The sequence below is a fragment of the Trachypithecus francoisi genome, unplaced genomic scaffold, assembly GCF_009764315.1.
Source record: "Trachypithecus francoisi isolate TF-2019V2 unplaced genomic scaffold, Tfra_2.0 Lachesis_group10, whole genome shotgun sequence".
Taxonomy (NCBI): Eukaryota; Metazoa; Chordata; class Mammalia; order Primates; family Cercopithecidae; genus Trachypithecus; species Trachypithecus francoisi.
Genome location: NW_022681455.1, coordinates 95,294,216 through 95,315,626, shown reverse-complemented (window position 1 = coordinate 95,315,626; position 21,411 = coordinate 95,294,216). Strand labels below are relative to the sequence as shown.

Genomic DNA, 21,411 nt, shown 5'->3' with positions numbered 1-21,411 from the left:
GGTCCTGTGTAAAGCCAGTTGTGAGGCAAACTGTTCAATATTATTGGGCAATGTTTTGAAAAAGATGGGGTTTGGGAGTATAGGAAAGAAGGAAAGAGAAAGAATGTTCCTAGCTCTAGTTGTCCCGTAAGCATTTCAATGAATTAAATGTAGTAAATTTCTATTGTGCATAGCAATTAGTAGATGGAGAGGAGTGAAACATTTCAGGGACAAAAAGCATTTAAGAATATTTTTGTTTTTAGAAATTTGATGAGGTTGGTTACAACATATGCTCAAATGATTAGTATCTTCAGGTTTTCATGTAATGTTACCTGTGTCTTATTACTTCAAATAGACATTCTACAAATACAGTCATGCACTGCTTCACGATGGGGATAGTTCTGAGAAGTGCTTTGTTAGGTGATTTCATTGTTGCATGAACATCATAGAGTGCACTTACACACACCTGGATGGCATAGCCTACTACACACCTCGAATGTATGCTGTAACCTATCACTCCTAGCCAACACAGCTGTACAGTGTCTTACTGTACTGAATACTGTAGGCAGTTGTAACACAATGATATTTGTGTCTCTAAACATGTCTAAATATAGAAAAGGTACAGTAAAAATATGGTATTATAATCTTGTGGGATCACATATGCAGTTCACTATTGACCAAAATGTTGCTATGTGGCACATGACTATACTCATTCAGCACCTACTAGGTACTGGGTACTGGGACAGCGTTGGCCGTAAGTGGAGACCACGGTAGCCATAGTCCTTCCTTCACAGAGTTTATAACCCCACTGTGGATTATAAACCCTGATATGATCTTCCTGTCTGCATCTGCTTAATATAATTAACATACATTGTGAGGACGACTTACAACTCTTAAATCCTGCAAGAGTGAGCATGTATACCTCCAGAAGCCACTACCGTATTCCGAGATGGAAAAAGGAAAGAAAGATTCAGTACTGCCTTGATTTTTTGCCTGTTGTGTTGGGGCTGGTGGAATTGTTCCTCAGAGCAGAAACAGGACCAGATATGGATTGTAGCTCCTGTTTATTCCTGAGTGGCTAAGAAATAAGGGGTTATCCCTAATTTGCTCAAAAAGATGAGCACACACAAAAAATAGAGATTGAATAGACAGGTTTTAGAAGGAAGTTGGAAACTGGTACTTCCTTGACATTTTCATTTTGAAAACCTTGAAACCCACTGAGAAGCTGAAGTAATGCAGACTTAATTGTAAAACCAAATGGGATAATTTTTTCAGCAAAGCACAATTACGTTATTTCTGTAATTTTTTTTTCTATTTTTTTATTTTTTTGAGACAGAGTCTCGCTTTTGTTGCCCAGGTTGGAGTGCAATGGCATGATCTATGCTCACTGCAACCTCCGCCTCCTGGGTTCAAGCAATTCTCCTGCCTCAGCCTCCCAAGTAGCTGTGATGACAGGCATGTGCCACCATGCCTGGCTAATTTTGTATTTTTAGTAGGGATGGGGTTTCACCATGTTGGTCAGGCTGGTCTTGAACTCCTGACCTCATGTGATCCACCTGCCTCGGCCTCCCTGAATGATAGCCTTTCTACTATCTAGCTAATCACTTGCTTTCTCTTTTCCATTTTCCTCTGGTATCTTACCTCTTTCTATATCTTAAAATTCTCCCTCTTCACTTAATTTCTTTTCCTTACTTCCATTCTAAAACATCCTTCTAGACCTACTCTCTTTCTGTGCTCCACTGGGAGCATTTGCATCCTTAACTGAGCTTTTAGAAAAAACTCGATAGAAAGGTGTCTTTCTGTTGGCTTTCCCGCTCTCATTTCTCATGCAGCCCCATGCCATCTGGTTTTCTTTCCCCCTTTCTTTCTTTCTTTCTCTTTCCTTTCTTTCTTTCCTTCCTTTCCTTCCTTTCCTTCCTCTTTCTCTTTCTTTCTTCTTTCTTTCTTCTTTCTTTCTTTCTTTCTTCTTTCTTTCTTCTCTTTCTTTCTTTCTCTTTCTTTCTTTCTTTGTCTTTCTTTCTGTCTTTTTTTTTTTTTTTTCAGACAGAGCCTCACTCTCTCACCCAGGCTAGAATGCAATGGCATGATCTCAGCTCACTTTAACCTCTGCCTCCTGGGTTCAAGCAATTCTCCTGCCTCAGCTTCCCAAGTAGGTGGGATTATAGGCACCCACCACCACGTCCTGCTAGTTTTGATATTTTTAGTAGAGATGGGGTTTTGCCATGTTGGTCAGGCTGGTGTCGAACTCCTGACCTCAAGTGATCAGCCTGCCTTGGCCTTCCAGGGTGCTAAGATTATTGGTGTGGGCCACCACGCCCAGCCTGGTTTTCTTAGTTTTCTTAGAAGGCCTAGTTGCCAAATCTGATGGTTTTCATTCCTCATCCTGCTTGTTCTCTCTGTGCAGCGAACAGTGTCCCTCATTGCTTGGTTCCTCCTTGGCCCCTGCCTGTGTTGCTTTTGCTGGCCACCTCATTTGTGTATCCCTCAAAGGTAGCTGCTCTCTGGAGCTCTACCTTCCACCTCAGTGCTCTCCTTGGCCCAAGCCTGAATATGGGGAGCTCAGTTGTCTACTGGGACAGCTCCTCATTGCTCCTCGTCTGGCTCCTCTTCCCCAAGCCTGTCTCTCTCCATACCCTCCTCCTTATTATGTCTTGGGTCATGGCATCACTCTTTCCCCAGTTACCCAATCAGTTCGTGTTCCTCCCCATCAGATTAGGTCAATTCTGCCCTCTAGCCCCCTCAAAGCTCACACCTGGATCTGTTCCACCATCAGAGATACTTGAACAAAGGGCTGGGGACCCAGGGTTGAGGAATCGTCTCCACCACTAGAAAGGCCACAGTCCACAGTGCGACTCCAAGTGTGCTCCATGGACTGACAGCCCGCATATATTTAAAAAAAAAAAAATAGGCTTAATTTTTAGAGCAGTTTTTGGTTCATGGTAAAATTGAACAGAAGGTACAGAAGTTTCCCACATGCCTGCTACCCCTACACATGCACAGCTTCTCTCATTGACATCCCACACCAGAATGGTGCATTTGTTACAATTGCTGAACCTACATTAACACATCGTTATCACCCAAAGTCTATAGTCTACATTAGGGTTCACTCTTCGTGTTGTACGTTCTATGGGTTTGGACAAAGGTATAATGACATGTTTCTACCACTATAGTATCATATAGAATCAGTTCACCTCCCTAAAATCTTCTGTGTTCTGCCTGTTCATGCCTCGCTCTCCCTAACCCCTGGCAACAACTGATCTTTTCAGTATATCCATAGTTTTGCCTTTCCAAGAATTGCATATAATTGGAATCATGTAGTATGTAGCCTTTTAACACTGGCTTCTTTCACTTAGTAATATGTATTTGTTACCTCCATAGCTTTTCATGACTTCATAACTCATTTCTTTTTAGCACTGAATAGTATTCCATCATCTGGATATACCACAGTTTTTTATCCATTCACCTACTAAAGAACATGGTTGCCTCGATGTTCTGGCAATTATGAATGAAGCTATTGTAAACATCTGTGTGCAGGTTCTTGTGGTGACATAAATTTTCACCTCCTTTGGGTAAATACCGAAGAAAGTGACTGCTAGGTCAAATGTTAAAATTATGCTTAGGTTTGTTAGAAGCTGCCATACTTTCATAGTGACTGGACCATTTTGCATTTCCAGCAGCAGTGAATGAGAGTTACTGTTTCTCCACATCCTTGTCAGCATTTGGTGTTGTCAGTGTTCTGGCTTTTGGCTATTTTAATAAGTGTGTAGTGGCCTCTCATTTTTATTTGCATTTCCCTAAAGACATGTAATGGGGAGCATTATATGCCTATTTGCCATTTGTAGTTCTTCTTTTCTGAAGAATTTTGATAAGAAATACTTAATATAAGATCTAACCTCTTAACAAATGTTTAAGTGTACAATGTAGTTATTGTACACTCTGTTGTGTTAACTATAGAGACAATGCTGTACATCAGATCTCTAGATCCACATCTTGCATAATTGAGACTTTCTTTATGTGTGATGATTAGCAGCTTCCCATTCCCCCATCCCGATTCCCTGGCAAGCATAATTCTGCTCTCTGATTTGATGAGTTTACTATTCTGGGTACCTCATATAAGTGGAGTCATGTAGTATTTGTCTTTCCGTGGCTGGCTTATTTCACTTAGCATAATGTCCTCAAGGGTCATCCATGTTGCAGCATGTGTCAGAATGTCCTTCTTTTTTGAGGATAAATAATATCCCACTGTATGTATATGCCACCTTTTAAAAAATCCATTCATCTGCCAAAGGACATCAGGTTGTTGCCACATCTTGACTACTGTGAGTAGTGCTGCAATGAGCATTGGAGTGCTAATATCTGTTGGAGATCCTGATTTCAATGGTTTTGGATTGGATTGCTGCATCATATAATATTTTTATTTTTAATTTTCTGAGGAATTTGTATAATGTTTTCCATAGTGACTGCATCATTTTGCATTCTCATCAATAGTACAAGGTTTCCCATTTATCCACATTCTTGCCAACATGCTTTTTATTTTTTTCTGATAATAGCCATTATCTAAACAGGTGTGAGATAGTATCTCATGGTTTTGGCTTGCACTTCTCTGATGATTAGTGTGATGCTGAGTATTTTTCAATTTTTCATATACATGTTGGCCATTTTTGTCTTCTTTGAAGAAACGTCTGCCCATTTTTAAGTTGGATTATTAGTGTTTTTGCTATTGAGTTACAGGAGTTTATTTAATTTCTGAAATTAAATATTACCATATAGGCTGGGCATGGTGGCTCATGCCTGTAATCCCAGCAATTTGGGAGGCTGAGGTGGGAGGATCACTTGAGGTCAGGAGTTCAAGACCAGCTTGACCAAAATGGTGAAACCCCATCTCTACTAAAAATACAAAAAAATTAGCTGGGTGTGGTGCTGCATGCCTGTGGTCCCAGCTACTGAAGAGGCTGAGGCAGAAGAATTGCTTGAACCTGGGAGGCGGAGGTTGCAGTGCGCTGAGTTCATGACACGGCACTCCAGTCTAGGCAACAGAGCATGACTGTTTCAAAAAAAAAAAATTGACCATATACGTGTGGGATGATTTTCCATCCATCTTCTTTGGTGAGATGTCTGTTAAGGCATTTAGCCCCCTTTTTTTTCTTTTCTTTTCTTTTTTTTTTTTTTGAGAGAAGGTCTCACTCTGTCACCAAAGCTGGAGTGCAGTGGTGTGATCACTGGTTACTGCAGCCTCTACTTTCCAGACTCAAGCAATCCTCTGCCTCAGCCTCCTGAGTAGCTGGGACCACAGGTGCGTGCCACCACACCTGGATAATTTAATTTCTGAAGTTAAGTAAGAATCTTTAATTTCTGAAATTAACTTCTTATCTGACATATGGTTTGCAAATATTCCCTCCCATTCCTTTGGTTGCTTTTTTACTCTTTTGATTGTTTCCTTTGCTGTGGAAAAACTTCTTGGGTTGATGGACTCCCACTTGTCTATTTTTGCTTTTGCTGCCTGTGCTTTTGGTGTTATATCCATGAAGTCATTGCCAAGACTAATGTCTTGATACTTTTCTACTATGTTTTCTTCTAGGAGTTTTACATTTTTAGGTCTTATATTTAAGTCTTTAATCAATTTCAATTAATTTTTGTTTATGGTATAAAGGTCCAGTTTCATTCTATTGCGTGTGGATATCCAGTTTTCCCAATACATTTGTTGAAGACACTGCCTTTTCCCTATTGCGTATACTTGGCAACCTTGTCAAAGATCAGTTGACCATATATTTGTGGGATGATTTTCCATCTATATGTCTTCTTTGGTGAGATGTCTGTTAAGGCATTTAGCACCCCCCCTTTTCTTTGAGACAGGGTCTCACTCTGTCACCAAAGCTAAAAGTGCAGTGGTACAGTCACTGCTTCTACCTCCCAGGCTCAGGCAACCCGTTTCCTCAGCCTCCAGAGTAGCTAAGACCATAGGCACACACCACCATGCCTGGTCAAATTTTTTAAATTTGTTTGTAGAGATGGGGTTTCCCCATGTTCCCAGGCTGGTCTCGAACACCTGACTTCAAGTAATCCTCCTGCCTCAGCCTCCCAAACTGCTGGGATTACAAGCATGAGCCACCATACACAACTTGGCCCATTTTTAAAATCAGGTTGCTTGTTTTCTTATTTTTAAGTTTAAGCGTTCTTTGTGTATTTTGTATACACAAAGTCCTTTATCAGATATATCTTTTCCAAATATTTTCTCTCAGTCCCTGGCTTGTCTTTTTATTCTCTTAACAGTGTCTTTCACAAAGCAGAAATTTCTAATTTTAATAAAGTTTAGCTTGTCAGTTCTTTCTTTCATGGATCATGCCTTTGGTGTTGTGTGTAAAAAGTCAGCACCAAACCGAAGGTCATCTAGATTTTTCTCCTATGTTATCTTCTAGGAATTTTATTGTTTTGTGTTTTACATTTAGTTTTGCGATCTAATTGAGTAATGATTGGCTTTAATGTGACCCCCAGACCAAATGCCAGAGAAAAGGCAAGTAGGCAAGGCAAAAAAAACCTTTATTTACAAACCAAATGTGAGGGAGGGGCGAGGTTCACCAGCCTCCGGCGGTGGAGGCCGACGAAGTCGCTCCGGCCTTCTCGGTCGAGGTTCCCAGGTCCGCACAGGAGCAGGGGCCAAGGAAGCCCGCTCCAGCGCTCTCCGGCGAGGTTCCTGGGTCCCATGCAGGAGGAGGGGCCGAGGAAGTTCGCGCCGCGTGCCCCCCCCCCCCCCGCGCCCAGCGGCTTTTATGTCCTGGGCCCAGGAGTGGGAGGGCAGTGGGCGGGACATAGGCGGGTCAGGGGCGGGGCGGTAGGCGTGGCTAGGCAGGTTCCGGTTTCTCTCCGTCGGAGGTCGGGTTGCGCCTGCGCAGTCGACCCATGGTTCTCCCGGGCGCGGGAAAGTTGACAGTGAAGAACCCGGAACTGCGCCATCTTGCCTCCCTTTGTCCAAACAAGTAAATTTTTGTGAAGAGTTTAAAGTCTTTGTCTAGATTCATTTTTTTTTGAATGCAGATGTTCAGTTGTTCTAGCATCATTTGTTGAAAAGACTGTCTTTCCTCCATTGTATTGCCTTTGCTTCTTTGTCTATGATCAGTTGACTATATTTTTGTGAGTCTATTTTTGGGCTTCTATTTTATTCCATCAATCTATTTGTTTACTCTTTCACCAATATCACACTATCTTTATTACCATACCTTTAAAGCAAGTCTTGAAGTTGGTATTGTCAGAACTTCAACTTTATTCTTGTTTATCATTTCATATCATATCATATCTGTTGGCTATTCTGGGTCTTTTGCCTATCCATATAAAATTTAGAATCAGTTTGGTGATATCCACAAAATAACTTGATGGGATTTTGATTGAGATTGTGTTGAATTTCTAGAACAAGATGGGAAGAACAGACATCTTAACCACATTGAGTCCTTCTATCCATGAACATGGAATATCTCTTCATTTATGTAGTTCTCTGATTTCTTTTATCAATTGTATAGTTTTCTTCCTATAGACCTTGCACATATTTCATTATATTTAAAATTATTTTATTTGTAGTGGTGCTAAGGTAAATGGTACTGTGTTTTCATTTTCAAATTACACTTGTTTCTTGCTAGTATATGGTAAAGCTATTGACTTTTGCATATGAACCTTGTATATAGCAGGCTACCTTGCTATAATTTGTACCACTTTTTGTTTTATTTTTTTTCTTCTGCTTACTTTGGATTTCTTTTTTTTTCTTCTTTTTCTAGTTTCCTAAGGTAGAAATTTAGGTTGTTGATTTTAGATTATTTTTTCTTTTCTAACATATGCATTCAATGCTATAAATTTTCCTTTAAGCACTGGTTTTTCTGTAACCTGTAATAAACTGCAGTTTCAGTTTTATTTATTTTAAAATATTTTGAAATTTCTCTTGAGATTTCTTATTTGACTACTATGTTATCTAGAAATGTATTATTTAATCTCCAGATTATTTGGGGATTTTGCAGTTAATCTTTCTGTTAATTTCTAGTTTAATTCCATTGTGTTTTGAGAGCATATATTGTATGATTTGTACTCTGTTAAATTTGTTAAGGTGTTTTTTATGTCCCAGAATATGTTCTATCTTGATGAATGTTCCATGTGAGTTTGTGAAGAATGTGTAGTCTGCTGCTGTTGGATGAAATAGTCTATAGATGTATTATATCAAGTTGATTGATGGTTTTCTTGAGTTCGACTTTGTCCTTACTGATTTCCTGCCTGCTGAATCTATCCATTTCTGATAAAGAAGTGTTAAGGTCTCCAACCCTAATAGTGGATTCATCTACTTCTCCTTGCAGTTCTATCAGGTTTTGCCTCATATGTTTTTGACACTCTGTTGTCAGGCTCATACACAACCTCTTTTCAATGGTACATTTAGACCCCTGACATTTAAAATGATTATTTATATAGCTGGATTAACATATATCATGGTTGTTCCTATTGTATATTTGTTATTCTTGTTCTTTGTTTCTATTTTTGTCTTCTCCTTTTCTGCCTTTTATGGTTTTAATTAAGCATTTAACAATATTTCTCTCCTTTCTTAACGTATGAGTTATATTTCCTCTTTTTTACTTTTTTCAGTGGTTGCTCTAGAGTTTGTCATATGCATTTACAGCCAATCCAAGTCTTCTTTCAAATAATATGATACGGCTTCATAGGTAACATGATTACCTTTTCATAATAAAATAATTCTAATTCCTCCTTCCTATGCCTAATATCACATTGTTGTCATTCATTTTACTTATACATAAACATATTCATGTATATATAATCAAATGCTGTTGTCGCTAGTATTATTTTGAATAAAACATTATCTGTTGGATTAATGAAAAATAAGAAAAATAAAAATTTTTATTTTTTCTTAATTTATTCCTTCTCTGATGATCTTTTTTTCTTGATGTAGATCCAAGTTTCTGGCCTATATATGTTTTCTTCTTTCTAAATAATCTTTTTAAACATTTCTTGCAAGGCAGATCTATTTACAACCCTTTCCCTCAATTTTTGTCTGAGAAAGTCTTTATTTCTCCTTTATTTTTAAAGGATAATTTTACAGGGCATAGAATTCTAAGTTGATGATTTTGTTTTGTTTTGTTTTTCTCTCAACACTTTCAGTATTTCAGACTACTCTCTTCTTGTTTGCATGGTTTCTGAGGAGAAGTTCAGATGTAATGAACTCCTCTATAGGTAAGGTGTTTTTTCATCTGACTTCCTTCAAAATTGTTTCTTTATCTTTGATTTTCTATAGTTTTAATATGATATGCTTAGGAGTAGTTTTTTGTTTGTTTGGTTTTTTTTTTTTTTTTTTTTTTTTTTTGCATCAATCCTGCTTGATGTTCTCTGAGCTTCTTGGATCTGTGGTTTGGTGTATAACATTAAGTGGGGGGAAATTCCCAGTCATTATGGCTTCAAGTATTTTTTATGTGCCCTTTCGCTGTTTATGCTCCTTTTAGTATTCTCATCACATCTGATTACACCTTTTGTAGTTGTCCCATAGTTCTTGGATATTCTGTTCTCTTTTTCCTTTTCAGTTACTTTTCTCTTTACTTTTTAGTCTTGGTAGTTTCTACTGAGATATTGCCAAGCTCAGAGATTCTTGCCTCAGTCTACTAATTAGCCCATCAAAAGTATTCTTCATTTCTCTTAACATTGTTTTTTTATCTCTAGTTTTTTTAATTCTTTTTTTGAATTTCCATGTCTCAGCTTATATTTCCCATCTGTCCTCGCATGCCCTCTACTTTATTCCTTAGAGTCATTAGTATCTTTATCATTATCTTGGTTCATTTGTGCTGCTATAACAGAATACCACAGATGAGATAATTTATACAGAACCGAAATTTATTTCTCACAACTCTGGAGGTTGAGAAGTCCAAGATCAAGTTGTTAGTATCCGGTATCTGGTGCCTTCTTGCTGTGTCCTCCCATGGCAGAAGGCAGAAGAACAAGTGAAAATGAAAGTTGTATTCTCACATACCAGAAGAGTGAAAAAGAGAGACCCTACTCTTGCAAACCTTTTTGATACTCGCATTAATCCATTCATAAGGGCAGGGCCCTCATGACCTAAAAACCTTCCATTAGACCCACCTATCAGTATCATTGCATCAAGGATTAAGTTTTCAATACAAGAGTTTTAGAGTGGACAAAAACATTTCAACTATAACAATTATAGTTGTTTTACATGGACACGGGGAGGGGAGCAACACACACTGGGGCCTGTTGGTGCATAGGGTGAGGGAAGGGAGACCATTAGGAAAAATAGCTAATGCATGCTGGGCTTAATACCTAGGTGATGGGTTGATAGATGCAGCAAACCACTATGGCACACATTTGTCCAAGTAACAAACCTGCACATCCTGCACATGTACTGGAACTTAAAATAAAAATAGTAATTAAAAAAAAAAGGAATGGAAAAAACCACAATTACTTTTGCCCAACCTAATGCTTGAATTCAGTTTAACAAAGTCTGACTTTGATTTTGACTTGAACTGTAGCATCACTTGTTCAATTTCAGGCACGGCTCAATTTACTTTTCTGAAATTAACCATTAGCAATATGTTTGATCTTGGGAAAGACAGGGTAATAAACATCACTTAGAGACACAGTTCAGTCTAAAAAAAAAAGTTGTTTAAATAATTGTTTTATTCCCAGTCTGGTAATTCCAACATCCTTGCTATGTTTCGATCTGGTTCTGATGCTAGTTCTGTGTCTTCAAACTGTGTTTTTTGCCCTTCAGTATGCCTTGTAATTTTTTTCCTGATAGCTGGGCATGATGTACTGGGCAAAAAGACTTGTCGTAAATAGGCCTTTAGTAATCTCACGGTAGGTGTGGGGAGAGGGGAAACATTCTATAGTCCTGTGATTAGGTCTTCGTCTTTTAGTGAATTGATGCCTCTGGACTATGAACTTCACATGCGTTTCTCAGTTTCCCCTGCTTAGGAGGGACAGGATGGCTGGAGAGGGCTGGAGTAGGGTATTTGTCTTCTACCACATGGAAGTATAGAGGGGGCTGAAATTGAGTATTTCACTTCCCCCATGACACCTGGGCTCTGATAAAACCCCATCAAGTTAGGCTATAGTCAAATAGCAGATCTTGTTAAGGACAGATGAGGGACGAGTACGGTGGCTCACGCCTGTAATCCCAGCACTTTGGGAAGCTGAGGTTGGTGGATCGGGAAGTCAGGAGTTCAAGACCAGCCTGTCCAAGATGGTGAAACTCTGTCTCTACTAAAAATATAAAAATTAACTGGGTGTGGTGGCGGATGCCTGTAATCCCAGCTACTCGGGAGGCTGAGGCAGGAGAATCACTCGAAACCAGGAGGCAGAGGTTGCAGTGAGCCAAGATCACACCAATGCACTCTAGCTTGGGCAACAGAGCAAGACTCCACCTCAAAAAAAAAAAAGAAAGAAAGAAAGAAAGAACAGATGGGGGCCAGGCACAGTGGCTCACACCTGTAATCCCAGCACTTTGGGAGGCCGAGGCAGCTGGATAACTTGAGGTGAGGAATGTAAGACCCACCTGGCCAACATGGCAAAACTCTGTCTCTACTAAAAATACAAAAATTGGCCGGGCGTGGTGGCTCAAGCCTGTAATCCCAGCACTTTGGGAGGCCGAGACGGGCGGATCACGAGGTCAGGAGATCAAGACCATCCTGGCTAACACGCTGAAACCTCGTCTCTACTAAAAAATACAAAAAACTAGCTGGGCGAGGTGGCGGGCGCCTGTAGTCCCAGCTACTCGGGAGGCTGAGGCAGGAGAATGGCGTAAACCCGGGAGATGGAGCTTGCAGTGAGCTGAGATCTGGCCACTGCACTCCAGCCTGGGCGACAGAGCGAGACTCTGTCTCAAAAAATAAAATAAAATAAAATAAAATAAAATAAAAATACAAAAATTATCCAGGCATGATGAGTTTGAGGCAGGAGAATCACTTGAACTCGGGAGGCGGAGGTTGCAGTGAACTGAGATCATACCACTGCACTCCAGCCTGGGTGATAGAGCGAGGCTCCATCTCGAAGAAAATAATATATATAAAAAAAGAACACAATGGAAGAGAGTGCTGTATTGTATTTCAAGTGGTTTCTTTCCCCCTCCCATCCCGTTAGAAGCATGAGGGGAAGTTTTTCTCTGATATTCACTGTAATAACCCAGTAGAGCTCTAAGAAGCAAACCTCACAAAATGGCCCCTACCTCCCCATGACTGGGGGTTGGGGGTGGGGGTTAACTGTCAGATGTGTACACAACCAGTCTCTGGCAATTGGTCAATTATAATTCAGGATTTCCTGCCCGGTTTTGGTCCCCACAGAGGTCTCTGCTCTGATAAGTCGTTTTCTATATCTACCTGTCTGTCTCTCCAGTTTCAGAAGCAGCAGTTTGCTCTGTGATCTCACTCTTGCAGACCCAAGTCAGGTTGCTGAGTTTTCAATTTGCACAGCTTTCCACCTGTCATGATGAAGGGGCAGCTTCCACGTGCTTTAAATGCCAAACTGGAAACTGAACTTCCACAAATATTTTTGATCAGTCTGTGGCAAGACAAATGCAGAAAATGAGGGAAAGCATTTAGAGACCTGTATAGCATTTGACATTGCCACGGTACCTGAGTGTACCATTTTGTATTTCATAGAATTACCTTTCTAGCAGATTGGAAATTAGAAACAAAACAACAATAACAGCTGATAGAAGGAGAAGCATGGGACTGGGAGGCAGTCCAGAAAATGATGATTTGGGGTGAGAACGATACTGTTTTTGCTGTTGTCTAGAAGGTGCCCATAGATCCTGGGGGAAAAGGTTGAATTCTCTGGGGTGCACAGGGAAGTGGTTTTCAGAGGAGATGTGGTGGGGAGGGTCCAGCAGCCTAGGAGAGGGCACAGATTTCCCGTACCCCACCTACCTGACCCCTGCTGTTAGAGTCATCTTCCTAAAGTGAGATCTGATCACATTGTGCCCTTGCTTAAATGCTTTTTCAGGATTTTATTTTTTTGAGACAGAGTCTCACTGTGTCCCCAAGGCTGGAGTGCAGTGGCACAAACTCAGTTCACTGCAACCTCCACCTCCTGGATTCAAGCGATTCTCTTGCCTCAGCCTCCCAAGTAGCTGGAATTACAGGAGCGCACTACCACGCCTGGCTAATTTTTGTATTTTTGATAGAGACGAGGTTTCACCATGTTGGTCACACTGATTTCAAACTCCTGACCTCAAGTGTTCTGCCCGTCTTGGCCTCCCAAAATGTTGGGATTACAAGTGGGAGCCACCGTGCCCTGCTGTTTAAATCCTTTAGAAACATCCTCCTGCACTTAAACGAATTTACAAGAAAAAAAAACCAAACAATCCCATCAAAAAGTGGGCAAAGGATATGAAAAAGCATTCTCAAAAGAAGACATTTATGCAGCCAATAAACATATGAAAGAAAGCTCAACATCATTGACCATTAGAGAAATGCAAATCAAAACCACACTGCCAGTCAGAATGGCAATTATTAAAAAGTCAAGAAACAATAGATGCTGACGAGGCTGTGGAGAAATAGGAACACTTTTACACTGTTGGTGGGAATGTAAATAAGCTCAACCATTGTAGAAGACAGCGTGGTGATTCCTCAAGCATCTAGAACCAGAAATATCATTGACCCAACAATCCCATTACTGGGTATATACCCAAAGGATTATATATCATTCTACTATCAAGACACATGCACACATGCAGTATGTTTACTGCAGCACTATTTACAACAGCAAAGACATGGAACCAACCCAAATACCCATCAATGGTAGACTAGATAAAGAAAATGTGATAATATACACCATGGAATGAATACTATGCAGTCACAAAAAGGAATGAAATCATATCCTTTGCAGGGACATACATGGATGAATCTGGAAGCCATCGTCCTCAGCAAACTAACACGGGAACAGAAAACCAAACACCACATGTTCTCATAAATGGGAGGTGAACAATGCGAACACATTGTCACAGGGAGAGGAACATCACACACCAGAGCCTGTTGGGGGATGAGGCGCAAGGGGAGGGAGAGTGTTAGGACAAATTGCTAATGCATGTGGGGCTTAAAACCTAGATGATGGGTTGATAAGTGCAGCAAACCACCATGGCACACATATACCTGTGTAACAAAGCTGCATGTTCTGCATTTATATCCTGGAACTTAAAGTAAAATCACAATAAGAATTAAAATTAAACAGAAACATCCTCCTGCCCTCCACTTCTCAACAGTGCCATTCACAAGGTCTTTCGCTGCCTGACTGGCAGACTATTCCAGCCTTGTTTCCCATCTCTTCAGCCTATGCACCCTTCTCTCCCAGCAGCTGCATTTCTTAGGGTAGACCATGACATACATGACCCCCTCCATGCCTGTGGGTCTGCTGCCTCTTCCGTTTGGAGGGTCTTCCCTCGTCTCATCCTATTCTGATGAAATCCACACACCCTTTCACATCGTCCTCTTTGAGGCTTCCCTGCACTTGAGGTCAAATGCATGGGCAGGAACCAGGTGTTCAATCAATGTTGAGCCATCAAGGTGGCAACTACTTTGTCATTGCAACGCAAAGGCGGCCATAAACAAGTGCTCCAGTAGCGTTTACAAAAACAGGCTGTAGGCTAGATTTAGTTTGCCAAGCCCTGTTCTAAAGGAGAGAAAAGATCCCCTTTTTTTTGCCCTGTCACTGAAAAGGGAATGTGGAGCTGAAAAGGGAACTTTCAAATTCAACCACTCCTCTAATGACTTGATGGTTCTGAGTCTTCACTGGGTGTTTCACAACTGGCAAGTGGGGTGTGTTTTAGGCCTTTGTGATCTCCAAATAACACAGACCTCTGCATCTGGATGTCTCAAGGCTGAGGTGGGGGTAGGGAGGGGCGAAAAGGAAGAAGCTATTTAAAGCTGGGTTGGGGAAGGTGCTTTCTAGGACAGAAACAGATTTGCTGGGGTTCCTGTCCTTCTCAGGTAGAGAGATTTAATTTTATTGATTGATTGATTGATTTTTGAGACAGAGTCTTGCTCTGTTGCCCAGGCTGGAGCCCAGTGGCACGATCTCAGCTCACTGTAAACTCCACCTCCCAGGTTCAAGGGATTCTCCTGCCTCAGCCTCCCTCCCGAGCCACCATGCCTGGCTAATTTTTATATTTTCAGTAGAGATGGGGTTTTGCCATGTTGACCAGGCTGGTCTCAAACTCCTGATCTCAAGTGATCCATCCACCTCGGCCTCCCAAAGTGCTGGGATTACAGGCATGAGCCACCATGTCCAGCCTGGGAGTTACTTTAAAGCAAGCATTGGCCAGCTTTTTCTATTAAGAGGTATAGAGTGAATATTTTTGGCTTTGTGGCCCAGACAATCTCTGTCACAGTTACTTTGTCACTGCATTGCAGAGGCAGCCATAGACTAGAGGGTGTAACTGTGCTCCAATGACACTTGTACAAGAGTGTTCCAATGACATTTACAAAACAGGCTGCAGACTGGATTTAGCTGACCGACACCTATTCTAAAGGAGAGAGAAGAATCCCCCTTCTTCTGCTCTGTCTCTAAACAGCCTTTCAAAGACCTCACTAGGATTGCCTTTGGGGTTTCTAAATCCCCAGATCTGTTCTCCCCCAAAATGTTGTAAACAATGAATTATCTGCCCCCTCTTGCCAATTTATTGCAGAGCCCTGAAATGTCCTTCACTAGTGGAGTGGAAGATGTATGCCACTTTTTTTGGGGGGGAGCAGACTACAGTGGCAAGTTCTCGGCTCACTGCAACCTCCATACCCAGGGTTTAAGCGATTTTCCTGCCTTAGCCTCTGGAGTAGCTGGGATTACAGGCATCAGCCACCACGCCTGGCTAATTTTTTGTATTTTTAGTAGAGACAGCATTTCACCTTGTTGGCCAGGCTGGTCTCGAACTCCTGACCTCAGATAATCTGCCCACCTCAACCTCCCAAAGTGCTTGGATTACAGGAGTGAGCCACTGTGCACATTCTAAGCATTGTGTAAGTGCTTGTAAATTTTTTACTCAGGTCTTTATGAGACAGACACATGAAGTTCTTCTAAAACCTCACCATAAAGCAATTTGGTAATGTCAGGAGTGCCCTATGTTTCAGTGGGCTGTGTGAATTTTGGACTGGGAGAGTAAAGTTCAGCTGGTCATAAACTTGGATAAGGCTGGGCACAGTGGCTCACATCTGTAATCCCAGCATTTTGGGAGGCCAAGGCAGGCAGATCACTTGAGTTTGGGAGTTTGAGACCAGTCTGGCCAACACGGAGAACCCCGCCTCTATTAAAATACAAAAATTAGCCTGGTATGGTGTCACGCACGTGAAATTCCAGCTACCTGGGGGACTGAGGCAGGAGAATTGCTTGAATCTGGGAGGCAGAGGTTGCAGTGAGCTAAGATCGCACCATTGCCCAATGGGCGCATCTTGCCCAAACTGGGCAAGAGAGCAAGACTCCATCTCCAAATAAATAAATAAATAAAATAAACTGGGGTAAGGCTGGGGACTGAGAGGATACCCATGTCCCTGATATGGTTATGCCATCCACAATTCACAGCCTATGGGAAAAAACACAAAGGTTACTAACACATTTGAGTTAATAGAGTGGTGGACAGTATAGTAATGCATAAATTATGCCCATAGACATTAAACATTAAAGGCAAACATGCCCACTTCTATGGTGATATACTCTGCAAAATGCCCGAAGAGTCATGTAAACTAAAATCTAAAACAATGGAATCACTAAAACTCTGACATAACCTGCACCAGGCAAGGAGGTGAAGGAAGCTTGCTAACAATATAGGGAACCTTTTGTCACCTCCCTCTGCCCCCAAGGGGCTCCATGGAGGTCACCGCTACCTTGTTTCCTCAAAGTCACAAATCAGGACATCTTTTGTTAGCCTGGCTGAATGGGACTGCCTAGGAGTGAAGCTAGTGCCTGGGGAGCTGTGAGGCTGGGACTCTGACTTCATCCTTCTGATCTCCTGGTGCCATTTTGAATGTCTTCAGATTAGTCTCCTATTCTGAAACCTAACCAGAGCCAGATACTATTCACCCAGCATCTTTTGCTCCCAGATGCAGTCAAAATCAATGTGTGCATCATAGCTTTCAGCAGGTTGAGTTCCTCTAAAATTTCAAATTCCTCTCTTTCACTTTCCTTATATTTCACATCTCTAAATACCCCCAAGAAAAATTGATGATATACCTGTTATCGCCCATCTCTTTTTTATCTGACATCTGAATGCCTTGTAAATTATATTTCCGTTCAACAATTTATTGAACACCTACTATAACTGTATGTTGTAAAACCGAATAAGAGTGGTATAGAATATGATTTCATCATCACATGGATGCATAAACTGATTTATTTTCCTATAGACTCTTCTTATAGGAGTGTAGTGCATGTAAGTTAATAATTTTATACCTCTTTTCTCACCATTTATCTTTAGATATTTAGTTTTTCATTTTAAAAGTCCATTTTGAATAAATACACTGTCAATTTTGAAGAGGACTGGTTTATCTTAGTTCATTCTAATGTTATGTACTTTTATGCTTGAATTATTTACTATGGGTTGGTTATTGACCTATTTTACTTGTTGTTTTATGGAACACATATTTTCAGTGGAGACAGTTAGGCTAAGCAATATTTATTTATATCACAGTACATTAACCATAAAACTATCTAACTACAGTGAAACGATGCTAATCTGAAACCCTCAGGGAATGGGTTATTCAAGATAGCCCAGTTTTAAGAATTAACATTAACTATTTGTGATGGAAATCTTTCTAAAATGGATTATACTTTCCCCTCTCATCTTGAAAGCATAACAAGTCTCATTTAACTTTGGTAATAACTCATCGTCATCAGTAAGAATTGGACTGTTCTCATGAAAGGACTCGGCCCTTTTGTCTTGTTTTAGTTGTTTTGGTTTTTTATTTTCTGTTTAGCTCTCATTAGCGTTTCTTGGAAGCTTTCTGTTTCTTCAATTGCTGTCAGCTGTATTTCTCATAGGCTCTACCTGCAGGCCTTGCCCTGCCCTTCAAAGTGCTGCTTTTATGCTTCTGTGGACTGGGAGACCAGGTAGTGGAGCTTATTAGAAGATAGCCAGCATGAAAAAGGGCTTCCAGAGCCCACTAATGGGCCAGATGCCACAGTTGTATATTAACTTGGAAGCAAGTCTTTTCTCACTTCTCTGTGTATTTTAGCCAATTGGGTGTTAAAATGAGGGGCGTCTGCTCTAACCCCCTCATTTGACATCCTTCTCCACTTCACAGAGTTCTGCAGAGGCTGATTCTAACCAGGATAGGTGAGCCATCGGGCCTCGAGTCTGGGAACTAAGGGAAATAGCTGAATACACCTTAGAAAATAAAATTGAAACAGGCCTCATTTTAAGTTTATGGTTTATTAAATGACACCTATATTGAGATAATATCCTGTTAATTCCCCTTCTCTTCTTTATCCTACTGCTCCCCCCACCCTTTTTTAAAAATAAACTCTAAATATATCTTCTTTTGACTTATAATTTATTGGGACTAAAGCTAAAGCCTTAATTTTTTATTTTTTACTTTTTATTTTTTGGAGACAGAGTCTCGCTCTGTCACCCAGGCTGGGGCGCAATGGTGCGATCTCAGCTCACTGCAACTTCCATCTCCCAGATTCAAGTGATTCTCATGCATCAGCTTCCCAAGTAGCTGGGATTACAGGCGCATACCACCATGCCTGGCTATTTTTTGTATTTTTAGTAGAGACAGGGTTTCACCATGTTGGCCAGGCTGATCTTGAACTCCTGACCACAAGTGATCTGCCTGCCTCAGCCTCCCAAAGTGCTGGGATTAACAGGCATGAGCCACTGCACTCGGCCTAAAGCCGTAATTCTAAAACAGCATCTGTAGTGAAAATTGCAGAGTCCACAATGATTCTAACCTTTTTCTTTTTGTTAGGCACATTATTATGGATTCACTGCATATGTTTTTTACTTTAGGTACTTTGCACAGTAACATGAGAAATGCTTTGCTAAATGGCAGGTAAGCATTAGCCTGGAAGCCTTGGGTATCTTACATTTCCATGCTGCTTTACAACTTCTGCAGCAGCTTCATCTTTTCTCACTGGACCTTGAGACCAATGCAGAGATTACATTGTCCCCCATGTCAGAACCAGGAGATCAGGGGTGCAGAGGTGTGAAGTGACCCATCCTAGATCACACCACTGTTCGCACTCTCAAGTTTGAGCTCAGATCCTCTGCCTCCAAGGTTGGTGGAGCTTTCTCACTGGCTTCATGTACTGGTATTGGTGGGATAATAGGTGAGAGTTCTGACTGTGTAGATTGGGGCTGCCAACCCCTGTGAGTACATGGAGTGTCAGGTCACAAGGAGGGGAACTTGATGGGCATGTGATCCTGAGGGAGTCAATGTCTCATCATCTTCAGCTAGTCGTCATCCTGCTACTGCAGCTGGAGATGGGTGGAGACTGGGATTTGATGACCAACTCCAACTGGTTAGCTTGGTGCAATAACTGGGGACCCTGATACTAAATATAGTGACTTTAATTATGACTGTCTCATGTTTTTAGATAACTGGGTGTTGTTTTGTTTAGTTGTGTTTTGGCCACATATTAGAAGTCAGTTAAATTCTGATCCATTTCTTAATATAAAAAATATCTGTGCCACTGGTATTCAAAGCATAAGTTTTCTTTATTTTGATTTTTTTTTTTTTTTTTTTTGAGATAGAGTCTTGCTCTATCACCCAGGCTAGAGTGTAGTGCAATCTTGGCTCACTGCAACCTCTGCCTCCCCAGTTCAAGCAATTCTCCTGCCTCAGCCTCCCAAGTAGCTGGGATTGCAGGTGTGCACCACTATGCCCGGCTAATTTTTGTATTTTTAGTGGAGATGAGGTTTTACTACATTGGCCAGGCTGGTCTTGAACTCCCAACCTCATGATCCACCCGCCTCGGCCTCCTAAAGTGTTGGGATTAGAGGCATGAGCCACCATGCTTGGCCAGTTTTGACTTTTTGATTTTAAAATATAGTCGTTTTTTGGGCTGGAAAAAAAAAATGATCTTTGGCAAAAATAATTGGTATAACTGGATGTAATATGTCATTTAGAAATTCTATGGCTTATTCTTTTAAGAATTATTTTATAATATATATTAAGCTGTTGTTTTTAAAGGTCTATTAAGATATTACCTTCCAGATAGATTAATATTTAAATAAACCTTAAATAAATTTTTATTTTTATTTTCATTTATATGTGGTGTGTGTATTTGCTGATTCACTGGAGATTACTTCCAGAAAAGTCAACTCAACCTCAGAAATCTAAAATATTCTCTTTACCCAGTTAAGTTTTTTTTTTTAATCAGAAATTTAGGCTGATTATTTAACCGACTGGTACTATCCAGTTAGTCCTATAATTAAAAATTTGTTTCTCAAAGATGTTACTAAAATCTTAGAAATATTAAAGTTTTAACCCTAAAGATGGGTATGGAAGTGATTAAATTTTCCCTATGATTTTTTCTCTCTCTCCCAGCGTGATTAATTTCACTTTCTGTGTCTTACTCCATGAGCCCTAATGCTTCTGCTGAGATTCCTAATTCAGTGAAACCTGTTTAGGGGATCATCTCTGTTAGGCAGACAGCTGCTGAAAAGGCATTCGCTTTCCGAGCATGGATTTTAGATTATGGCCAATCAAGACTCTGGGCTGGAAGAACACCTGTCAGAGACGTTTTTCTACAAGGAGATGGTCTCTTTAATCAGATTTCATTGTACTTCAGAAAAAGGTTTATTTTAAAATGTGAGTAAAATGGCATCTGCTTTTATAATTCATCCTTTTCAGCTGAAACAACAATTTAGAGCTTATTTATGACATTGTTCTATGGTGAAACGAGAAACTGCCACAAAGTGTTTGAAAAGGAAGGGCTTTCCCAGGCATCCGATTTGTCATTTTCTTTTGTGAAAAAAAAATAAAAATTTTTTTGGACTTTCCTATGTGAATATAATTAACAATAGTAATTCCTGTGAACAAACTTTCAAAACATTTAAGCTAAATTGTGAAAACATGTAATGAAACCTGGGAAACTTTCCTATGTTGAAATATGTTGCATTTATCTGTGAACAATGCAAAGTATTATTGATACTGATTGGTGTTTGGAGAAACTACACTCGACTTTCAACTCGGCTCTAATTAGAGGCACCGTGACGTACATAAAATGCAGGTACTTACTCACATCTGCAGACTCTATTGAGTGTAACTATTAGAAGACAAACTTCATTTCGCAAACTGTAATTTAATGGTATAACAGTGTGCAGACCAGAATATCAGTTAATTTTCAAAACATTTTATTTTATACCAATTAGCTCAGGTCCTGGAGGGCAAAATGACAAGAGGTTACTCGTTCACTATGTATTTAATTAATTGAAAAATGCTCAAATTGCTTTTACAG

The 21,411-nt window shown here is 40.5% G+C and overlaps 1 long non-coding RNA gene across 1 annotated transcript; it reads left to right on the top strand.

The window, feature by feature from the left end:
* The first annotated feature begins 446 nt into the window (after nucleotides 1-446).
* LOC117088765 lies at nucleotides 447-20,858 on the top strand. Its single transcript, XR_004439312.1, has 3 exons — nucleotides 447-598; nucleotides 18,959-19,226; nucleotides 20,499-20,858. It is a non-coding gene; the product is annotated as an uncharacterized LOC117088765 (long non-coding RNA).
* Nucleotides 20,859-21,411: the final 553 nt, after the last annotated feature.